The following is a 21,927-nucleotide window of genomic DNA, read 5'->3' as shown; positions in this document are numbered from 1 at the left end:
AACCACCTCCCCAACAAGTAGTCATGCGGGCGCCGATTAGTACAACATTTCAAATGAAGCTGGCGGAATGGCTGCTGTGGGGACCCCTGGTGGGGGGGGGAGGTGGGGGCAGCCTCGGTCAGGGTGGTCTACCATCGGGGGGGGGAGGGCTTCATGGCCTTGGTGGGGGGGCTTGTGAGTGCCTTAGCGCCAAAGGGTCCACCATGTCACTTCCTGGATTGCAACACCAGCCCCTGCTTGTCTACCCACCGACCACCAATAACTACCACTGACCAGGTAGGTCGTCTCTGGCAGAACGGCTGAAGGCTATTGCTAATTGGGAATTGTAGTTAAGTGAGCACTTCATACGTCCCAAATGGATTCCCACTCACTATAAAGAGGTCGAGGCAGCGGGCGATCGGGGGGTCGTCCAGCTCGAATGTCTGCCCCACTTCCGCAGCTTCAATCGCGACCAGCTGTCCCTGGAGAGCGAGCATAGGGTGTCCACTGGCACCATTACGTCCTTTCCTGCTCGGTAGACGACAGATTGATTTGAGCTTTGTAAGCCTTCGTTGCTCTTTGTTTTAGTTTGGCCAATACCGCGATTAAGGGTGGTCCCAAATTGCTTTGTCCCTTATTTTATTTACATTTGTTTACTTGGTTGGGCTTCACCTGCATCTACAGGTGGTTAGGGGCTATACTTATTGCTTGCTCCTGCTGGTAGCTGCCGCCGCCTGGAGGCAATGTGCTTGTTTACTGCTAACTCTTCTACCTCTGTGGCCTGGAGTGAGGTTCTAGAAAATATGGGACTGGATTCTCTGGTCGGCAACGCCAAAATAATGTTCAGCGGACGGTCGAGAATCCACATTCCCGACGTAATCGGATGCAGCACCACTTTTGTGTTGCTCTGCTCTCTCCAAAGCAGATGTAGAGATGGCCTCTGGCCATTGCCTGAGGGCCCCCCCCCCGATGCTCCGCCCCAACCGGCCAAGATCCCAACAGTGAGGAACACGTGTGGTCTCATCCGTAGGGAACTCAGCGTGGTGGTTGCGGACTCATTCCAGCAGGCAGGGGGGACATATTCAGGGTGGGGGCACTGTGGTGGGGCTATCCGGGGCCGAGAGCCGGCCGAAGGGGGGGACTATTTCACGAGCCGGGTCCACGAGCGGCCTCTACCATGAAGCACAGCGCGGCCGCTGCAGGCCGCCACCGTGCGCATGCGTGGCCACAGACCCGGCAATTTTCTAAGCCCTTTCGGAAGCTAGAGCCGGGCATTCTATTCTGCCTTCCTGCTAGCTCCCAGCAAAGTCGGCGTGGTGACATAGCCCCAGAATTGGAGAATCCAGCCCATGGTCTGACCTGCTGCTGGCACTGGAAGTGAATGTGATTGGACAGCTTGATGGAGCGACTGGGAAGATACCTTTGCAGTTCTACTGGGAACTGCTTAGGGAGAGAACACGAGGTGTTTGCTGCAGGCATACTCTGACAGGCCATTGAAGACTTTAGTATACTGCTGACTGTTTACTGTCTGCTGTGCACTTGGATTTCCTCGTACAACTACAATTTGGAGCTTTGTGTTTATACTGATGTCGAATGCTGATTATTGATGACTGCGATGTAAGTGATTTGGCTTTATTCTTTTTTTATAATTTTGCATGATGTTGACTGTTAATAAACAAAATATTCCCAAATAGATTCCCGTGGGTAGGCATGCTGTGTGGTAGTACCTTCATCCCAATCCGACCGAGCACTGCAGAAAACAAGACCACTGAGGCAGCGGACAACATCCAAACACCCAGAAGATGGTGTGAGGAATGGCACTAAACAGGAAATTAGAGACACATGCAATAAAGGAACATCTGTAATTATGAGTGACTTTAATCTGCATATAAATTTGGCAAATCAAAATAAGTCACAATATTGTAGAGGAGGAATTCCTGGAGTGTACACAGGATGGTTTTCTGGATCAATACATTGAGGAACCAACTAGAGAACAGGGTATTTTGTAAAGAGGAAGAATTCATTGGCAATCTAGTTGTGCGAGACCACTTGGCGATGAGAAAAAATAATGTGATAGAATTTAACATCAGGATGGAGTGATGTAATTGATTCTGAGGCTATGGTCCTGAATATAAATAAAGGAAACTACCATGATATGAGGCGAGAATTGGCCATGATGGGTTGGGAAATGTTACACAAAGAGATGTCGGAGGATAGGCAATGACAAACATTCAAAGAGAGTATGGGTGAACTGCAACAAATGTTTTTCCTGTTTGACGCAAAAATAAAATGGAAAAGGTGGCCAAACCATGGCTCACAAGGGGAATTAGATACAGTATTAGATCCAAGGAAGAAGCATACAAATTGGTGAAGAAAAACAACTGGCGGGATTCTCTGGCTGCATTCACCCGGCGATTGGAGAATCTCCCCCAACAGGTCTGAGAATTGGGAGCAGTTTAGAATTCAGCAAAGGAGAACAAAGAAAAGTACAGCACAGGAACAGGCCCTTCGGCCCTCCAAGCCTGTGCCGACCATGCTGCCCAACTAAACTACAATCTTCTACACTTCCTGGGTCCGTATCTCTCTATTCCCATCCTATTCATGTATTTGTCAAGATGCCCCTTAAATGTCACTATCGTCCCTGCTTACACCACCTCCTCCGGCAGCGAGTTCCAGGTACCCACTACCCTGTGTGAAAAACTTGCCTCGTACATCTACTCTAAACCTTGCCCCTCGCACCTTAAACCTATGACCCCTAGAAACTGACCCCTCTACCCTGGGGAAAAGCCTCTGACTGTCCACTCTGTCTATGCCCCTCATCATTTTAGACCTCTATCAGGTCGCCCCTCAACCTCCGTCGTTCCAGTGAGAACAAACCGAGTTTATTCAACCGCTCCTCATAGCCAATGCCCTCCATACCAGGCAACATCCTGGTAAATCTCTTCTGCACCCTTTCTAAAGCCTCCACAGCCTGATAATGTACATCCCAGAGTACCTAAGGAAGGGGCTCTGGAAATATTAAATACATTGGTATTCGATTCGATAGACTTTGGAACAGTTCCTACAATTGGATTGTAGCTAATGTAACTCCACTGCTTAAAATGGGATTTAGAGAGAAAACAAGCAATTATAGACCTGACAGCTTGACATCGGTAGTGGGTAAAATGCTAGAATTCTTTATCAAAGATTTTATATCAGAGCACTTGGAAAACAATGGCAGGATCAGATAGAGTCAATATAGAATTATGAAGGGGAAATCATGCTTGACAAATCTACTGGAATTATTCAAGGATGCAATTGGTAGAGTTGATGAAGGGGAGCCAGTGGATATGGTTTATTTGGACTTTCAGAAGGCTTTCGGCAAAGTCTCACAAATCAGAGATTAGCGTGTAAAATTAAAGTGTGGCAACTTTGGCCTCCTTATCTGAGGAAGAATGTTCTTGCTATAGAGGGAGTGCAGCGAAGGTTTACCAGACTGATTCTTAGGATGGCACACTGACGTTGAGGAGAGATTGAATCGGTTAGGATTGTATTCATGGAGTTCAGAAGAATGAGAGGGGATCCCTTGAAAACTGATAAAATTAGATAGGGTAGATGCAAGAAGGATGCTCACAATGGTGGGGCGTCCAGAACCAGGAGTCACAGTCCGAGCATATGGGGTAGACCATTTTGGACAGAGATGAGAAATTTCTTCACCCAGGGAGTGGTCGGTCTGTGAATTCAAAACCACGGAAAACAGTTGAGGCCAAAACATTGTCGGCGGAATTCTCCGTTACAGAAACTAAGGGCTGGATTCTCCATTTGTCGAAATCGCAAAACGCGATTGCAAGCAGAATAGCTTCCAACGCCAAAATCAGGGTAGGTGCCGGTGGTTTGACACCAAATCAGGATTCTCTGGCACCTCCAAAATGGCATAAATGCGTTGTTCAACGCGCAGGGTAAAAGTACAGTAGGCATATCATTAGCGGGCCTGGCACAGGCTGGAATCTCCATTCTGGAGACAAAGCCCCCACGCCAGCATGAAAACGGTGGCGATTCAAGACGGAAAAATTGTCGTGAAAACAGCCACCGATTCCCTGTTCCGGGGGGGGGGGGGGGGGGGGGGGGGGGGGGGGGGGGCAGCAGGCAGGCAGCGTAGAGCTCCCAGCTTTAGTTGTCGATACAGCCTGGAGAATTTCCGGGTCTCTGGCCGCGCATGCGCAAAAGTACCTGCAAAATAGTACCCCCCTTCGGCCGGCTCACGCATCCCTGACCACCCCATCATAGTGCCCCCAGCCCCAAATATGTCCACCACTACGTGCCAACCGGCCCTCCCCCAGCTGTGGTGGTTGCGGATTCAGTCGCACGAACTTCCCACGCCTTCGGGAACTTGGCGGTCGGGGGCGGAGCATCGCAAAAGCTACGCCACCCTGATTTCGATGTCATCGGGGATTCTCTGTCAATTTCGCTATTCTCCGGAGCCTCCGGGATTCACCGCCATCGATGGCCCGAGTTCCCAACAGCATGGTTCACTTATCCTCCCAAAAGTCATGAACCTGGAGTCACGGCTGCTGAGCGAGAGAGAGGAGGTAGGAATGGTGTGGAGTTACTGCGGGTTGTCGGCCCGGACACCGGCCGTGCTGGCTGGGGTGGGGGCCATTGCCAAGGCCAGGGAAAGAAAAAGGTGGAGACAGGCTGAGCACAGAGGTGACCCCACCATGAGACTTGGGGCGGCGCCCAGGCACTGACCAACATCACGGCAGTCATCTTGCTGTGGGTGCCACTAACCACCCACCTCATCCCCTGGCTCTACACAGTGATACAGGTCGTATGGGTGCGTCAACCCCGTCAAGGTGACAGTCACCCTGACCTTCTAAGCGATGGGGTCCTTCCGATCGCCGAGTGGAGACCTCTTCAAGCTCTCACAGACCTTGGCGCACAGGTGCATCTGCGTTGTCACAGAGGCCCTATATGCCCAGGCACCTCAATACATCAAGTTCCATGTGCACCAAGTCCACCAGAATGCTCAGGCAGTGAGGTTCGCTGCCGTCGCCAGGATGCCCCAGGTCCGGGTGTGATAGACGGGATGCATGTTGCCCCATGGGCACCTGCAGATAATGAAAATGAAAATCACTTGTTGTCACGAGTAAGCTTCAAATGAAGTTACTGTGAAAAGCCCCTACTCGCCACATTCCGGCGCCTGTTCGGGGAGGCTGTTACGGGAATCGAACCGTGCTGCTGGCTTACTTGGTCTGCTTCCAAAGCCAGCAATTTAGCCCTGGGCTAAACAGCCCCTACTGGCCACTCCACACTAACCGAATTAACATCCAGCTGGTCTATGACCATCATCTGCGCATCGTGCACCTCTGCGCCCGATACCCAGGCAATGTGCACGACACCTTCATCCTGTCACACTCGGTGATACCTAACATATTCGAGGGGCACTCCCCTGGTTGAGAGGTTGGCTCCTGGGTAACAGGGGTTATCCACTGCGGCTGTGGCTGATGACGCCTATCCGGGGGCCACAGACCGACGCGGAGACCTGCTACATCGACGCCTATACAGCGACCAGGAGTGTGATCGAGCGGACATTCTGCATCCTGAAGATGCTTCAGGTCAGGGATGCTGATGCTGAGGGTATCGCCCGCATTGTGGTGGCCTGCTGCTGCCTCCACAACATCGCACAGCAGAGGGGCGATGTGCAGGAGGAGGAGGAGGAGAAAGAAGGGCAGGCCTCGTCTGATGAGGAGGTTGAAGGGGAGGGGGAACAATGTGCAGGACATGGGCAGCAGGGGCGGGAGGCTGCACAACGTCATCACCAGGGCCAACACTCACGGGATGCTCTGATCGCCTCCAGGTTCACTGACTAGGGGGTGGGGATGGACAGGGGGAAGTGCTGGCTTGGGACACGGACACCGCATCTCAGATCCACACTTCCCAGACCACCAAACCGCCCGCTTGCACACCCCTCCCTTATAGCTGCGGCACCATGAACTGGGGGCCCAGGGTTGGCAGTGACAGTGAGTCTGGTCCATGGGTTGGAGGGTGATGACAACCCGCTCTGCGATATGCTCTGGTATAACGTCTGACACATGCCCACAGCAGCACCTTCCACCTAGCTGATCCCTGCATGCGAACTGGCCAGGCCGTTACACGGCCCCGCCGAATCCCTGGGGTGGGGGTGCTGGGAATGGTTGGGGCGCGGGGGGGGGGGGGGGGTCCTCCCACAGGGAATGCGCTAGTCCCCAACACCACCCACCACACACCACCCCCCCCCCCCCCCCCACCCCCCCTCCCCCACACTTCCTCCACCGGCCAGCCCGGGCTCATCAGACAGAACTGCGAGGCAGGTTTCAATTATATTAACAGGTGTTTATTGTGAGAACTATATATACAGTCTCTGCCCTAGCCCATATAACTAAACTGTACCCTGTCCCCATGCCAACCTAAATGGTGTGTAATTTTCTGGCCTTAAGGGCCCTCACACTATGCCTAGGTGGTTTCCCAGACGGCACAGCAGGAGTGAAGATAGCCACTCCTGCCTTGCAACAAAGGTCCCCGATGGCGCGCACCTGCCGTGGCGACCCAGCCTGGATGGGCCCAGCCGCTGCTTGGGTGACCCGGATGGCGTGCTGCCGCCCTGTTATGCCTGATGCCCACCACATGCACCAGGGACAGGAGCGGGACGGAGTCCGAGGTGCTGCAGTGTGCCGGCACCTCGCCTGTGGGCGTAACCGGCATGGCCCCATCCGATGGCCCCCGGGCTACTCCATTGGCCGGGTGTGCCAGCGGAACCATTCCCTAATGCCACCCATGTCACCTGGGCACTGTCAGTCCTGGAGGCCTGCTTTGGTCTTGACCAGGGTCTGCGTGCTCGCGGCCATGGAGCACAGGGAATGGACCATTGCGGTCTGGGACTACATCACATCGCGCTGCGAATGTGTCACATCAGCCAGTGACTGGGCCTCCTCCTCTGTGTCTGGGTCACCTCCCTCTGGGTTTGGGCTTACTGGGCCACCCCACCAAGTATCTGCGCAACGCCGGCCAGCAACTAGGAAATGCGGCCGATGTTCCCAGCCGTGGCCTGCTGGTACTGGGCCATGCTGAGGAGAGGCGCTACAATGTCCAGGTGGCTCTGGCACTTAGTTGTCTGCGAGAGGACAACCTTATCCGCGGCCTCAACCACCACGTGCACAGAAAGCCCGCAAAATAGTGTCCCCTCCTTTGGCCAGCTCAAGCACCCGGACCGCCCCCCCCAACCCCCCCACACAGTGCCCACAACCCCTGATAAAGTCCCTCCTGCCCGCGGATTGGCCCTCCCCCAACTGTGGTGGTGCTGGACTGAGTCTGCAGCCGCCATGCCAAGTTCCCGACTGGAGGGGACCATGAGAGGCCCACATGTTCGGGAGCCCAGCCGGTCGGGAACGGAGCATCGCGGGGCGGGCCTCAGGCAATGTCCTGAGGCCCTCACATGGGCTTTGGAGGGGGCGGAGAATCATGAAAGCTGCACCACCTCCGATTTGATCAGGAACTGTAATTCTCCAGCCGATCGCCGAACGTGATTTTCGGAGACGTTTCATCAGCTGGTCAATGGGGTTTCCCATTGTGGGACAGCCCCACGCTGTTGGGAACTCCTGGCTGCCGGCAAAATGGAGAATCCCGACGGCAGAGAATTCAGCCCTAAGTGTTGATGCCGGGACTGAATCGGTGGTGTTCTACGACATGTCATGTGAGAGTTTAAGAAATGGGTGTTTTTTATAGAATAACTATAGTCGGTGTACCTTTAAGAAATGGGTGTTTATTACTGCAGGGATGTCAGAGTGTGGGTGGAGTTGGGCTGTCTGTCAGCTTTTAGATTCACTTTGAGAAAAGCTTGGGTGTGTCTGTGTTTTTTTGGTTTCGTTTCAGTGTTGGAGCTGCAGTCAGCCACAGAATGTGTAATGTTGTTCTCTCTGCCATGTGAACATGATCTCTTGATCATCTGGTGAATTCAGAGTTTTTCTCAGTAGTGAATTTAAACCCGATTCTGATAAAAGGTTTCTTAAAGTCTTATGGATGTTAAAAGGAAAGTAACGATTACTTACTATTGTATACTTTGGGGGTTGTATTTGAATTGATGGTTGCTAAGATGTTCACTGTATATTTTAAAAAGGTTAACTTGAGTTCGTAGAATAAACATTTTTTTACTTTAAAAAAAAAACTTTTCCATTTCTGCTGTACCACACCTGTAGTGTGGGCCGTGTGCTCCCCATACTACAATCTATTAAAAGTTCTGAGTCAGGTTAATTCAATGATACACTTTGGGGTTCTCTAAACCCTGGCCCATAACAAATTGGGGGCTCATCCGTGATAAAAGTCTATCTGTTGGTTCGGCTTAGTGAACTTAAAGACAGTGAGGGATGAGCATATTGAGGTTGCTTTTCAGGTGTGGTATTTTAGTTTAAGTGGGGAGTGTGTTGTGGACAATGGCTCTTTCAGAGGCTCTGAAGTTTTTAGGGGTGTAGACGGTCACACGGAGTACCTTACGGACAGAGACTGTTAGATTTGGCAAAAACATTGCAGTTAACATTACCTGAAAAAATGCGGGAAAATTAGGTAATTCTGGCAGTGCCTAAGCAGTTAAAGTTGCCTGAGATACAATTTGACACATTGGAAATGGCAAAAATTCAGTTACAAATTAAACAAATGGAACATGAGAAAGAATTAAAGCAGCTTGAATACGAAAGAGATAGAGAGGAAAAAGAAAGAGAGATGGAGAGGAAAAAGAAAGAGAGAGAGAGGAAAAGGGAAGAGAGAGAGATAGAGATAGAGATAGAGATGACAAAGAAAAGGAGAGAGAAGAAAGGAGAAAAGAAAGAATAGCCCTAGCAGAAGAAAAAGAAAGAGAAAGGGAGATACAGATCAGGGAAAAAGATGAAGAGAGTGAGTTTGAACTTCAGAAAATGGCCATGAAACATGACAGTCAGTTAAAATTGGCAGACGTAAAGGGAAACATACAGTTGAATGATAGTGATGGGTATAGTGAGAAAGAACATCATAGTTGAAGGCTTGCTGGGGATTTATTTAAATATATCCGAGCATTGCTGAGGTTTGATGAGAAGGAGGTAGAAGCTTTTTTCATTTCATTTGAGAAGGTGGCTAAACAAATGAAATGGCCACAGGACATGTGGGTATTACTGATTCAAAGAAAGCTGATAGGTAGGGCTAATGAAGTGTTCGCATCACTACTGGAGGAGGTATCTGCGACGTATGAGGAGGTGAAAACATCCATCTTAGGTGCATATGAACTGGTGCCTGAAGACTACAAAGGTTTCAAAATTTAAGGAAAGAATTTGGTCAAATATACATGGAGTTTGAAAGGCTCAAACAGAGTAATTTTGATAGGTGGATAAAGGCTTTGAAAATAGACCAAATGTATGAAGCTCTCAGACAAATTAGTCTTTTGGAGGAATTTAAAAACTCAATTCCTGATGTAGTGAGAACTCAAGATTTATGTGATGAAACATATGTGATGAAACTGGGTAGTGGACAAGAAATCTAAAGTTCGTAATTTTGCCAGTGGAGATAAAGTTTTAGTATTGTTCCCAGTGGTAGCTGAACCTTTAAAAGCAAAGTTTTGTGGACCTTAGGTTTTAATGATTCTAACTCAAAGTGACAAACCAAATCCAGATGACTGTGAATTCGGCATTATTGTTTCTCACTGTAACCAATCACTATTTGTTGATGTACCATTGTCAATGTACTTTTATTCTTTTATCTACTATGCATGTACTGTGCACGTTCCCTTGGCCTCAGAAAAATACTTTTCACTGTACTTCGGTACATGTGAAAAAAAATATTCTTATGGCCTAGGGTTTAGAGAACCCTAAAGTGTATCACGGAGTTCACCTGTTACACAACTTTTAATAGAGTGTGGTATGGGGAGCACACGGCCCACTCTACAGGTGTGGTACAGCTGAAATGGAAAAGTAATTTGTAAAGCAAAACAATGTTTATTCTATGAACTCAAAGTAACCTTTTTAAAACATACAGTGAACATCTTAGCAACCATCAATTCATATACAATCCCCAAAGAATACAACACTAAATAATCCTTAAGCTGTCCTTTTAACATCCATAAGACTTAAAAACCTTTTAACAGAAGCACATCAGGTTAAAATCACTACTGAGAGCAGTTATTAGTTTCAAATAACCAAAGGATCGATTTACAGTCTTTAGATTACAGAGAGAGAGACTAATACCCCTTCTGGCAGTGACTGCAGCAATCCAGCTCTGAAAACGAAACTAAAACACATCCTGCAGCAAACAGCCTAAAGCAAAAGTAAAAAGACTCATCATTATTTGAGATCCGGCCCACTATGGTCATATCGTCAGCAAACATGTAGATGGAGTTGGAACCAAATTTTGCCACGCAGTCGTGTGTGTACAGGGATTAGAGTAGGGGGCTAAGTATGCAGCCTTGCGGAGCCCCAGTATTGAGGACTATTGTGGAGGAGATGTTGTTGTCCATTCTTACTGATTGTGGTCTGTTGGTCAGAAAATCGAGGATCCAGTTGCAGAGTGGGGAGCCAAGTCCTAGGTTTTGCAGCTTTGATATGAGCTTGGCTGGGATTATGGTGTTGAAGGCGGAGCTGTAGTCAATAAATAGGAGTCTGATGTAGGAGTCCTTGTTGTCGAGATGCTCTGGGGATAAGTGTAAGGCCGGGGAAATGGTGTCTGCTGTGGACCGATTGCGACGGTATGCAAATTGCAGTAGATCAAGGTGTTCTGGGAGTATGGAGGTGATGCGCTTCATGATCAACCTCTCGAAGCACTTCATTGCGACTGACGTCAGGGCCACCAGACGGTAGTCATTGAGGCATGTTGCCTGGTTCTTTGGCACCGGTATGATGGTGGTCTTCTTGAAGCAGGTGGGGACCTCAGAGTGGAGTAGGGACAGGTTAAAGATGTCCGCGAATATCTCTGCCAGCTGGTCCACACAGGCTCTGAGTGCACGACCAGGGATCCCATCCAGGCCCATCGCCTTCCGAGGGTTCACTTTCAGGAAGGGCGATCTGACTTCGGAAGTTATGATAGTGGGCATGGGTGAGTTATGGGCTGCTGGGGCAATCGACTGCGGATTGTTGGTTACCTGCTCAAACTGAGCATAGAATGCATTGAGTTAATCGGGATGGGGTGCGCTGCTGCCGGAGATACTGCTCGGCTTCGCTTTCTAGCCCGTTGTGTTGTTTAGTCCTTGCCACAATCGCCGAGAGTCTGTCTGTGACTCTAGCTTGGTTTGATATTCTCTCTTGGCATCTCGGATGGCTTTGCTGAGGTCGTACCTGGATTTCTTGTATAGGGCCATCTGACTTGAATGCCTGAGATCTGTCCTTCAGTAGGGCGTCAATCTCGTGATTGAGCCATGGTTTCCGTTTGGGGAACATACGTATTGCTTTCTTTGGCACGCAGTAGTCCACACATTTGCTGATGAAGTCTGTGACCGTGGTGGCATACTCATTCAAGTTGGTTGCTGAATTCTTAAATATGGACAAGTCCACTGTCTCTAAGCAGTCACGTAAGAGCTCTTCTGTTTCCTTGGACCAGCACTGTGCACCTCCTTAGCTGGAATCTCCCGCTTGAGTTTCTGCTTGTATGCCGGGAGAAGGAGCACCGTCTTATGGTCAGATTTCCCAAAGTGGGGTCGGGGGATGGGACGGTAGGCCCCCTTGATTTTTGAGTAGCAGTGGTCAAGAGTGTTGTCACCCCTGGTTTGCAGGAGATGTGCTGGTGGAATTTTGGCAGTACACTCTTGAGGTTGGCCTCTTGAAGTCTCCGGCCACGATGAACAAGGTGTCTGGATGTTCTGTTTCGTAGTTGTTTATAACTGTGTACAGTTCATCCAGGGCCTTCCTGGCTGAAGTGAATTCATGTGGAAGATAGTATGGGCGACACTTCACGGTCAGGTATTCCAGGTCCGGAGAGCAGTAGGTCGCCAGGGCCGCCACATCCAAGCACCAGGAGGAGTTGATGAGGAGGCAAACCCCTCCACCCTTCGCTTTGCCTGATGACGCGGTGCGGTGCCTTCAGGTTGTATGGCACAGTCCGGTGAGGCGGGGGTGAGCCATGTCTCTGTGAAACAGAGCACACAGCAGTCTCTTACTTCCCTCTGAGAGGTAAGTCTGGCGAGAGGCAAGATGAGAGCAAATCAACTGCAAACAAACTTGTTAACTGAAGAAATAATCCCCATTTTGGAGAAATTAGCTCCAGAGACGTACGATGAATCACATCATGCCCACGGAATGGTTCCTGCAGTGGATTGCCCAATACTGAAGGCCAGTCCACCGAAAGACTTGCAGGAAGAACACTTGGATACATTTTTGTCCAGTTCTCCAATAAAAGACAAATCATATATCGTCATATCAGATGAGAATGAACCATCAATCAGTTCTCCAACAAAAGACGAAGCATATATCATCGTATTAGATGAGGATGAGCCTAATTGAGGCTAAAACACAAAGTGATGAAGCAACGCCCAATGTTAAGGACAGTGATCCAGATAAGATACCAGAATGCAAGAGTTTGAAGATCATTCCTGAAGCCGCAGACCTGCCTGCAACTGCGCAAGCATCCAAACATCTGCTGACAGTGGTTGCCTCACCAGTTAATGGGCATGCAGCACAGCATTAAAGTTCAAGCACCATGGATAAACCAAAACTGCTCAATCCAGCAAAGGCCACAGAATCAGTTTTTGTGGCAGAAGAGCCAGAATCAGCTTTCACAGCAAAAGATCCATCAGCAGACATTGCAACAAGGGATCCAGAAACAGCTAATCCCAGCAGCAAGAAGGATGCCACTAAAGTCAAAATGAAAAGGAGACGCAATGAGCGGATCATTCAAAAGAGAAGCAAAGGGAAGAAAGAGTCGAGGACACAGTTGGTCAACCAGGTAGCACCGGCGACAATTAAGTCACAAGCATCGGTAAGAAGGCCAATAAATAAGAAAACAAATGGAGAAAGAGTATGAAGCATCGCTTCTAAAGGTTGAAAAAGTTGGTGACGCAAAAACCATCCAGAAAACCGGACTTCCGAAAGTTGAAGCAAGAGCGAGTATTCCATCAAGGTTCTGGAGACCAACAAGATGTCGTTTTGAACGTGTAATAAGCTGTGCACAAGGAACACGTTTAAAATTATCAGGCATATCATGTTTTGTAAAGCACAGTTACATTTGTACATATGACCTGTTTTAAATTATTATGCATGTGGATATTAACACTTGGAAAGGAAGGGGGATGGGGTTATATACCTGGACACATTAATGCACATAGTCATCCATTCATGTCTATAGTTATTGATATGACCTCCAACCACCTGGTGGCGACAGAGATTTACCATGTGATTCAAGATATCTGGCAGTCGGTAGTAAGTCATACAAGAGGCTAGTCGCACTAGAAGTAGCTCCAGGAGAATTCACTGAATTCATTTATTTCATTACCATTTGTATCATAATTATTTTCCACGTGTTCATTCTGTTAATAATGTATCTTCATAGTCAAGGAATAAGATGTTCTGTGTGCACCTGTACTACGGCCACAACACAGAATATAACACCTGGTGATGAGGCGGGCCCTTCTGGTACACCCCACCCTAACCACAATGTCAGCAGGAGAGCAGCAAGGAGATAGAAAATGAAACGGACACCGAAAGGAGCCCTCGACCCGCAGCCTGAGGCACCCAGGAGCACCAGTCCTGGGACCACACCTTCTTTCCGGCATTCTTCCCTTCAACACTCTCCACATTCCCAGAGACACTCACCCCAGTTGGGCAATTTACTAAAGAGGCTCCTGGGCCTCTTTATTGTAGAGTCCATTATTAATTATGAGATTGCAGAATACTTGGAAGTGTATGATAAAATAGGACTGAGTGAGCATGCCTTCGTCAAGGGGAGGTCATATCTGACAAACCTGTTTGAGTTCTTTGAGGAGGTAACAAGGAAGTTAGACAAAGGAGAACCAGTGGACGTGATTTATTTAGATTTCCAGAAGGCCTTTGACAAGGTGCCGCATAAGCGACTGTGAAACAAGTTAAGAGCCCATGGCGTTAAGGGTAAGTTCCTGGCATGGATAGAAAATTGACTGACTGGCTGAAGGCAGACAGTGGGGATAAAGGGGTCTTTTTCAGGATGGCAGCCAGTGACCAGTGGTGTGCCTGAGGGATCTGTGCTCGGACCACAACCTTTCACAATATACATTAATGAGATTGTTGGGGGGGGGGGGGGTTGGTAATCATCCAGCATCTGCAGGTGCAGTTGGATGAGTCAAACCACCGACAAGGAGGTGGTGCTGGCCATGTGTGTTACTGAGGCCAACACAGCACGGGTGGCATCCGCGCTGGAGACCTTGGGGCGAAGCCTTTGGCCATGGGTCAGGATGTCCAAGGCCTGAGGCACTCTGTGCGGATGTGGACAATGATGTGTTGGGTACTCTGGATCTGTGGAGACTGTGTTTACCTTAACAGTAACATGGACAGTCTACCAACATTTGTAATAGTACAACTCTATTTTATTTAACGAAGAGCTGTTAAACATACTTGCACTGTGGGTCGCCACTATGTTAGATTGACTGAAGATCTATGCCTAAACTGACCAGCCTATAATGCTAGCACATGGTAGATGTTTGTGCTACTGACTGCGGGCTCTGTCTGTCTCAGAGGCTGCATCCCGAATGAGGGGGAAAACTAGTGCCCTCTGGCTTTATAGTGACCGTGCCCTAACTGGTGGTTGGCTGCTGTGTTGTGTGTGTTGATTGGTCTTCCAGTGTGTCAGTCAGTGTGTGTCACTGCACCATTATATACTGATGTGAATATTATGACAGACGAGGAGCTCTAGAGCGTGGCCCAGTCACAGCGGATCATGGCTGAGGACATCAGTGGCATTGCCGGGCCTGTCCGATGCGATACAGACCCAGAGGGAGGTGGCGTAGTTACTGATGTTGCACAGACCCAGAAGGTGGTAGCATAGTCGCAGCATGATGTGGCGCAGTTCCAGAGGGAGATGGTCCATTCCCTGTGCTCCATGGTCGCAAGCATCAAGACCCTGGTCAGGCGGGACTGGTCCTCCAGGACTGGCAGCACCAGGTGGCGCAGGGAGCTTCCGGAGTTAACTCCGCTCGCATCCCCATCCCATGGAGTAGCCCGACACCATTGGGCATCCTGAGGAAGAAGGAGGTGATGAATCCCATGCCAGTGACTCCCGCAGCAGAGTTGCCTGAAAACCAGAGGACCTCGGCCTCCCCACCTCATGTCCCAGGCGCATCAGATTTGCTGTGGTCAGAACAGAGTGGCATGATGCTACCTGAGACACCCGAGCGGCAGCCAGGCCCAACCAGGCCCAGCAGTCCCAGAAGAGGACAGGCAAAGGGGACCCAGGTCGCATTGCAGTTGCCGCAGCAGGCCGCCTCTACTCCTGGTATTCCGCCTCGAGATACATCTAGCCATAGAGTTTGGGATGTAACGTCAAAAAGGTGGACAACAGTTAAGTTGTCACCTGGGATAGTGTTAGGAGCTGAGGCAGAAAGCTGGATAGATATGTTCACCTGTTCACTCTGTTACAACCACCTTGCTGCAATGTCAGTTGGGTGTGATTGCTGGGCTAGGCTGGGCTGGACACAGAGGGGGTGCTGGGGTGGCGAGGATGCGCGGACATTGGGGCTGGTCTTGGCCCAGGGTCCTCAGTTCAGTCAGCACTCGCCGCTCCGGTCTCCCCCTACCCACACAACCCCCCACCCTGTATCTGCCACCCCGAGAGTTTGGTGGAATCGTGTGAAGGAATGGGTAGCTCACTTGCACGGATCACTCAGCTGCTCAGTGAAATGCGCTACCGTGGGCTGAAGTCAGAAGCTGTTGAATGGTGTGGTGCACCTGAGCTCATCGCAGAGCGGGTTGTCATCATCGTCCATCTGAAGATCCAGGGTGCCAACCCAGGGTCCGCACCCCGTAATGAGGCAGGTGTGGTGAATTATAAGCCTCGTAATTCACACTGTATTGCCTTGCATGTATTGTGTCCTTTTGGGCTCTGTATGTGAGCCGTTGCGCGGCTCTGCCCATAGGGGGAGATGTGGAGTTTGTACTGGGCTCCACCCTTGGCTCCGCCCATGGCACCTCCCACTAATCGGAGGTATAAAGCCTTGCAGCAGTAAGCCTGCTCCCAGTTCCTCTGGTCGCAGGCTGGCTTAGTTGTAAGACTATTAAAACCACAGTTTACTTCCAATCACGTGTCTAGTGAATTGATGGTCACATCAATTTAAGTCTTAGAAAACTTGAAGAAAACTACTATGGAATCAGCCCTCAAACCTGACCGACTTGAATACGTCCCGCAGGCTGCAGAGGCGAAATAAATCTTTCTACACTGGCTCAGATGTGTCAAGGCCTACCTGGCTGAATCAAGCACTTCATAAACTACAGAGGAGCAGAAAATCAGCTTACTGCACGCAAGGGTGAGCCATCGTATCTCTACGCAACTTAACTGCACTACCTCGTATACTGAGGCCCTGGCCATGCTCGACCGAGTGTACGTGCGCCACATTTTTACGACCCGCCGCCAGCACCCCGCGGAGTCGCTGGAAGACTTTCTGTGCGATTTAAAAGCCCTACTTTGGGACTGTAATTTTCAAGCTGTAACAGCTGCCCAGCATATGTAACTCGCTGTCCATGATGTATACGTGGCAGGGCTCAGGTCCAATTACGTGCGCCAATGGTTGCTTGAGAAAGGGGCCCAGAACTTGGAGGACACTGTAGAGTTAGCTACAACCATGGAGGTCTCGTTCCGCAGTCTCACCTCATTCCCCGCGGACCAAGCAGCCCCATCATGGGTCCCCGACCAGCGACTGCCCCAGGCCTGCGCCACTCACCCACTATGCAGCACCAGCGTGCCATTTTTGTGGGCAGCCCCAACACCCACGGCAGCACTGCCCGGTCCGCAACGCGACCTGCAGCAGCTGCGGTCGCAAAGGACACTATGCCCGGGTATGCTTAGCGAAGAAATCTCCAAACTCCCCCGCAACTCGCTTCCCAAACTCACAGGCCCGCAGGCCCTGTAATGCTGCAGCGTGTATGCCGACTACGACCCCACCCGACATGTGCAACTCATGGGTGCGGCCGTCTTGGCAAGCCTCCTCCACGCGGCCGGCCACGTGCGACTCATGGGGGCCGCCATCTTGGATGCAATCTTCCTCGCCGCCCGTCACGTGCGATCCACGGGGTCGGCCATCTTGGGCTCCATCCTCTCCAGCCTCTGAACCTCATCTCGAAGACTACGACCTCAGCGGATAGTCATCATGGGGCCACTCCAGCACAGCTGATCGAGCCGGCGACACGTTGGACCACTTGCGTCCGAAACACCTCCGGAACTCTATGATGGCCGTTAAAATCAACGGGCACAGGACACCGTGCCTCTTCGACTCCGGGAGCACCGAAAGCTTCGTACACCCTGAACTGGTAAGACGCTGTTCGCTCCCTATCTTCCCTGCACGGCAAACTATCTCCCTCGCCACGGGCTCACACTCTGTTCACATCCAAGGGCGCATCGTCGCGACCCTAACGATTCAGGGCACCAGCTACTCTAATTTCCAGCTGTACGTACTCCCCGAACTCTACGCCCCACTCTTACTGGGACTCGACTTCCAGTGTAACCTCAAGAGCCTCACACTCAGCTCTGGCATGCAATCCTCCTCTATCCGCCAACGATTGCTGGAGAAGAACGCCCTCAGCCTCGCTGAGGCACGGACACTCGCAACCTCCCTGGAGGTCGCCGACCTGAACGCCCGCGCATACGCCCCCGGCCGCACAGCAACCCCCTGGACTTCATGGCACACGCCACCTCCGTCCTCCGCTGACCCCGACCCCCCTCCCCCAGGCCTGCGCTGCGGGACACTCCGACAAGCTAACGGGGCCCTGCTGCTATTTTTGCAGCCTCTCCAAACACCCCCGCCCGTGTTTCCCGGCCCGCTCCGCTCTGTGTAAGTGCTGCGGGAAGAAGGGCCATTACGCGGTGGTCTGCCAGATCAAGTCGGTCGCTGCTGTTCCGAGCAGCGACCGCGAAACGCCCTCCCCGGGCCCTCCCAGGGCCCAGCGCCACGCACCGACCTCTCCGGCCCGCCTCCCGGCCCCCGCAACGGCCCCACAGTACTCCCGACCACCACTCCCGGCATTCCGACCGGCCCGCAGACGCCGCTGACACTGCCCCCAGCTACCACGAGGTTCCCACGGGCGCCGCCAACTTGGGTCCCGGATGCCACGTGCGGGTCGTGGGCGCCGCCATCTTGGGGCCCCGGCTCCACGTGCGGGACCTAGGCGCCGCCACCTTGGAATCCCGATTCCACGTGCGGGCCCTGGGCACCGCCATCTTGGGCCAACACGGAAGGCCCTGCCAGCGATTACTCTGCCACCGAGGATGATCTGGAACTCTCACCACGACTTGCTTCCATCACACTCAACCAGTCGCGACCACGCACGCTCGCCAAGACTACGACAACGATCCAGCTCAACAGACATGAGATGAAATGCCTACTGGACTCCGGGAGCACGGAAAGTTTCGTCCACCCCAACACGGTAAGATGCAGCACGCTCCCCATCCACCCAGTCAAGCATAAGATGGATTTGGCCTCGAGTTCGCACTCCGTCCAGATCACCGGGTGCTGCATAGCGGACCTCACTGTCCAGGCGAGGGTTTTCAAAACTACAAACTCCTCATTCTCCCCCGTCTATGCACTCTGGCACTCTTGGGGCTGGATTTCCAGTGCAACCTGCAGAGGTTGACCTTCCAATTCGGCGGCCCTATTCCCCCCCTTACTGTCTGCAGCCTCGCGTCCCTCAAAGTGAACCCCCCTTCCCTGTTTGCTAATCTCACCCCAAATTGTAAACCTGTCGCCACTCGGAGCAGACGATACAGTGCCCAGGATCGGACCTTCATCGGGTCCGAGGTCCAGAGACTCATTAAGGAAGGAGTCATCGAGGCCAGCAACAGTCCCTGGCGAGCCCAAGTGCTGGCAGTTCGGACTGGGGAGAAAAACCGGATGGTCATTGATTACAGTCAGACCATCAACAGGTTTACGCAGCTGGACGCGTATCCTCTCCCCCGTATTTCCAATCTGGTTAACAGGATCGCGAAGTGCAAAGTCTTTTCCACGGTGGATCTTAGGTCTGCCTACCATCAGCTCCCCATCCGCGCGAGTGACCGCAAGTACACCGCATTTGAGGCAGATGGGCGCCTCTACCACTTCCTCAGGGTTCCATTCGGTGTCACAAATGCGGTCTCGGTCTTCCAACGGGAGATGGACCGAATTGTCGACAAGCACGGGTTACGGGCTACCTTCCCATATCTCGATAACGTCACCATCTGCGGCCACGACCAGCAGGACCATGACATCAACCTTCAAAAATTTATCCGAACCGCGAAACTCCTTAATTTAACCTACAATAAGGATAAGTGCGTTTTTAGCACCGACCGCCTAGCCATCCTTGGCTACGTAGTGCGTAACGGGATGATAGGCTCCGATCCCGAACACATGCGCCCCCTGATGGAACTCCCTCTCCCCAACTCCCTCAAAACCCTCAAACGCTGCCTGGGCTTCTTCTCCTATTACGCCCAGTGGGTCCCCAACTACGCCGACAAAGCCCGCCCCCTCATCCAGTCCACCTCCTTTCTCCTGTCGATGGAGGCCCGCCAGGCCTTTAGCCGTATCAAAGCGGATATCGCAAAGGCCACGATGCATGCCATCGGCGAGTCCCTCCCATTCCAGGTCGAGAGCGACGCGTCTGACGTAGCTCTGGCGGCCACCCTGAACCAAGCGGGCAGACCAGTGGCCTTCTTCTCCCGGACCCTCCACGCTTCCGAAATCCACCACTGCTCAGTGGAAAAGGAGGCACAGGCCATAGTTGAAGCTGTGCGATATTGGAGGTACTATCTGGCTGGCAGGAGGTTTACCCTCCTCACAGATCAACGGTCAGTGGCTTTCATGTTCGATAATGCACAGAGGGGCACGATCAAGAACGACAAGATCTTGCGGTGGCGGATCGAGTTGTCCACGTACAACTATGGTATCTTGTATCGTCCTGGGAAGCTCAATGAGCCTCCCGATGCCCTATCCCGCGGTACCTGCGCCAGTGCGCAGATTGACCGCCTCCGCTCCCTCCACACGGATCTCTGCCATCCAGGGGTCACCCGTTTTTACCACTTTATTAAGACCCGCAACCTGCCCTACTCCGTTGAGGAAGTCAGGACCGTCAACAGGGACTGCCACATCTGCGCCGAGTGCAAACCGCACTTCTACCGCCCCGACCGAGCGCATCTGATCTAGGCGTCCCGCCCCTTCGAACGTCTCAGTATAGACTTCAAGGGTCCCCTCCCCTCCAACAACCGTAACACATATTTCTTGAGTGTTATTGATGAGTACTCCCGCTTCCCTTTCGCCATCCCCTGTCCCAACATGACCACAACAACCGTCATAAAGGCCCTCCTATCCATCCTCTCCCTGTTCGGTTACCCCGCGTACATCCACAGCGACCGGGGGTCCTCCTTTATGAGTGACGAACTGCGTCAATTCCTGCTCAGCAGGGGCATAGCCTCTAACAGGACGACCAGTTATAACTCCCAGGGTAACGGTCAGGTCGAGCGGGAGAATGGCATCATCTGGAAGACCATCCTGCTGGCCCTACGGTCCAGAGATCTCCCTATCCCCCGTTGGCAAGAGGTCATCCCCGACGCCCTCCATTCAATCCGGTCTCTCCTATGTACTACCACTAATCAAACACCTCATGAACGTCTCCTTGTTTTCCCTAGGAAGTCGTCCTCAGGATCCCCTCTCCCGACCTGGCTGGCCACCCCCGGGCCGATCTTGCTCCGGAAGCATGTGCGGGTGCACAAGTCCGACCCGTTGGTTGAGCGAGTCCAGTTACTCCACGCCAACCCGCAGTATGCATACGTGGAGTATCCCGACGGTACGGTCTCTCTTCGGGACCTGGCACCCGCCGGCGTGCGGCCTTCTCCTCTTACATCAACACCTCCCCCCCAACCCCAATTCCCCCCAGCGCCCCCACGACCCAGCGCACAGACCCCCTCTTCCCCGATTACAGCATCTCCACCACCGGCCCGGTCTATTTAGGCAGGGAATCTGCTAATGATTTCTCCGCCCCCCCCTCATTGGGGAAGCTCATACTCAATAAGGATTGTGGGATTTCCATTAGACCCCAGCCAGTGGTAAACAGACATGTTAAAACAGTAACCTTAAAGCTCGAGTTGCTTTCCTGAAGGAGTTTTGAATCTGCTGGTCGGAAACTGGATCAGAAACTCAGGGAAGTCCCATTTAAGTGAGATTACAGTTTGCTGGGCCACGCCCTTGAAAGCGGCTTTGGTTTTATTGGATTTTGTATTGAATTGGAACAGCTAATGCGGATTAATTTTGAGTTATATATATAGATTACTGTAACTGTTATATGTTCTTTCATGTTTGTAATGATAAATTCTTGCTGAGTGTTTTATATATGTTAACATTCTTATAATTAACTTTGTTTTGATAAAAGCGACAAGGAAGTCCGATGAATCATACTTGAAGTGAAGACTCATGTGCTCATCCTAGCCAAATTCAACATAAAAGTTATAGGTCCGGTGAACTTCATAATACATTTTGGAGTTTCTAAGCCCTGGCTCTTAACATAATACCCAAGGTTTGACCTGGAAGATGCACTTGCTCTCTTCAGGCGGACATCCACGTCAGAAAACCATCGGAGAACCTCTTCCTAGTTGCTAAGGTGCTCTTTCTTAGTGGCACCTGTAATGAGCATATCATCCAGGTCAACCGTCCCCTGAGCAGACATTGGAGGATGTTTTGAAAAATCGCATGCACTTATGACACCCCAAAGGGAAGCCGAGTTTACTCATACAACCCTCTGTCGGTGTTGATGGTGACATAGTGCCGTGATGCCTTATCTCCAACTA

The 21,927-nt window shown here is 51.4% G+C and overlaps 1 protein-coding gene across 1 annotated transcript in view; it reads right to left on the bottom strand.

The window, feature by feature from the left end:
* Positions 1 to 21,927, bottom strand: part of LOC119978323 — a 492,194-nt gene that overhangs the window by 113,241 nt on the left and 357,026 nt on the right. The gene's annotated exons all lie outside the window — the stretch shown is intronic.

The sequence above is a fragment of the Scyliorhinus canicula genome, chromosome 1 (assembly GCF_902713615.1).
Source record: "Scyliorhinus canicula chromosome 1, sScyCan1.1, whole genome shotgun sequence".
In the NCBI taxonomy this organism is placed as follows: domain Eukaryota; kingdom Metazoa; phylum Chordata; class Chondrichthyes; order Carcharhiniformes; family Scyliorhinidae; genus Scyliorhinus; species Scyliorhinus canicula.
This window is presented reverse-complemented; position numbering and strand designations above follow the sequence as displayed.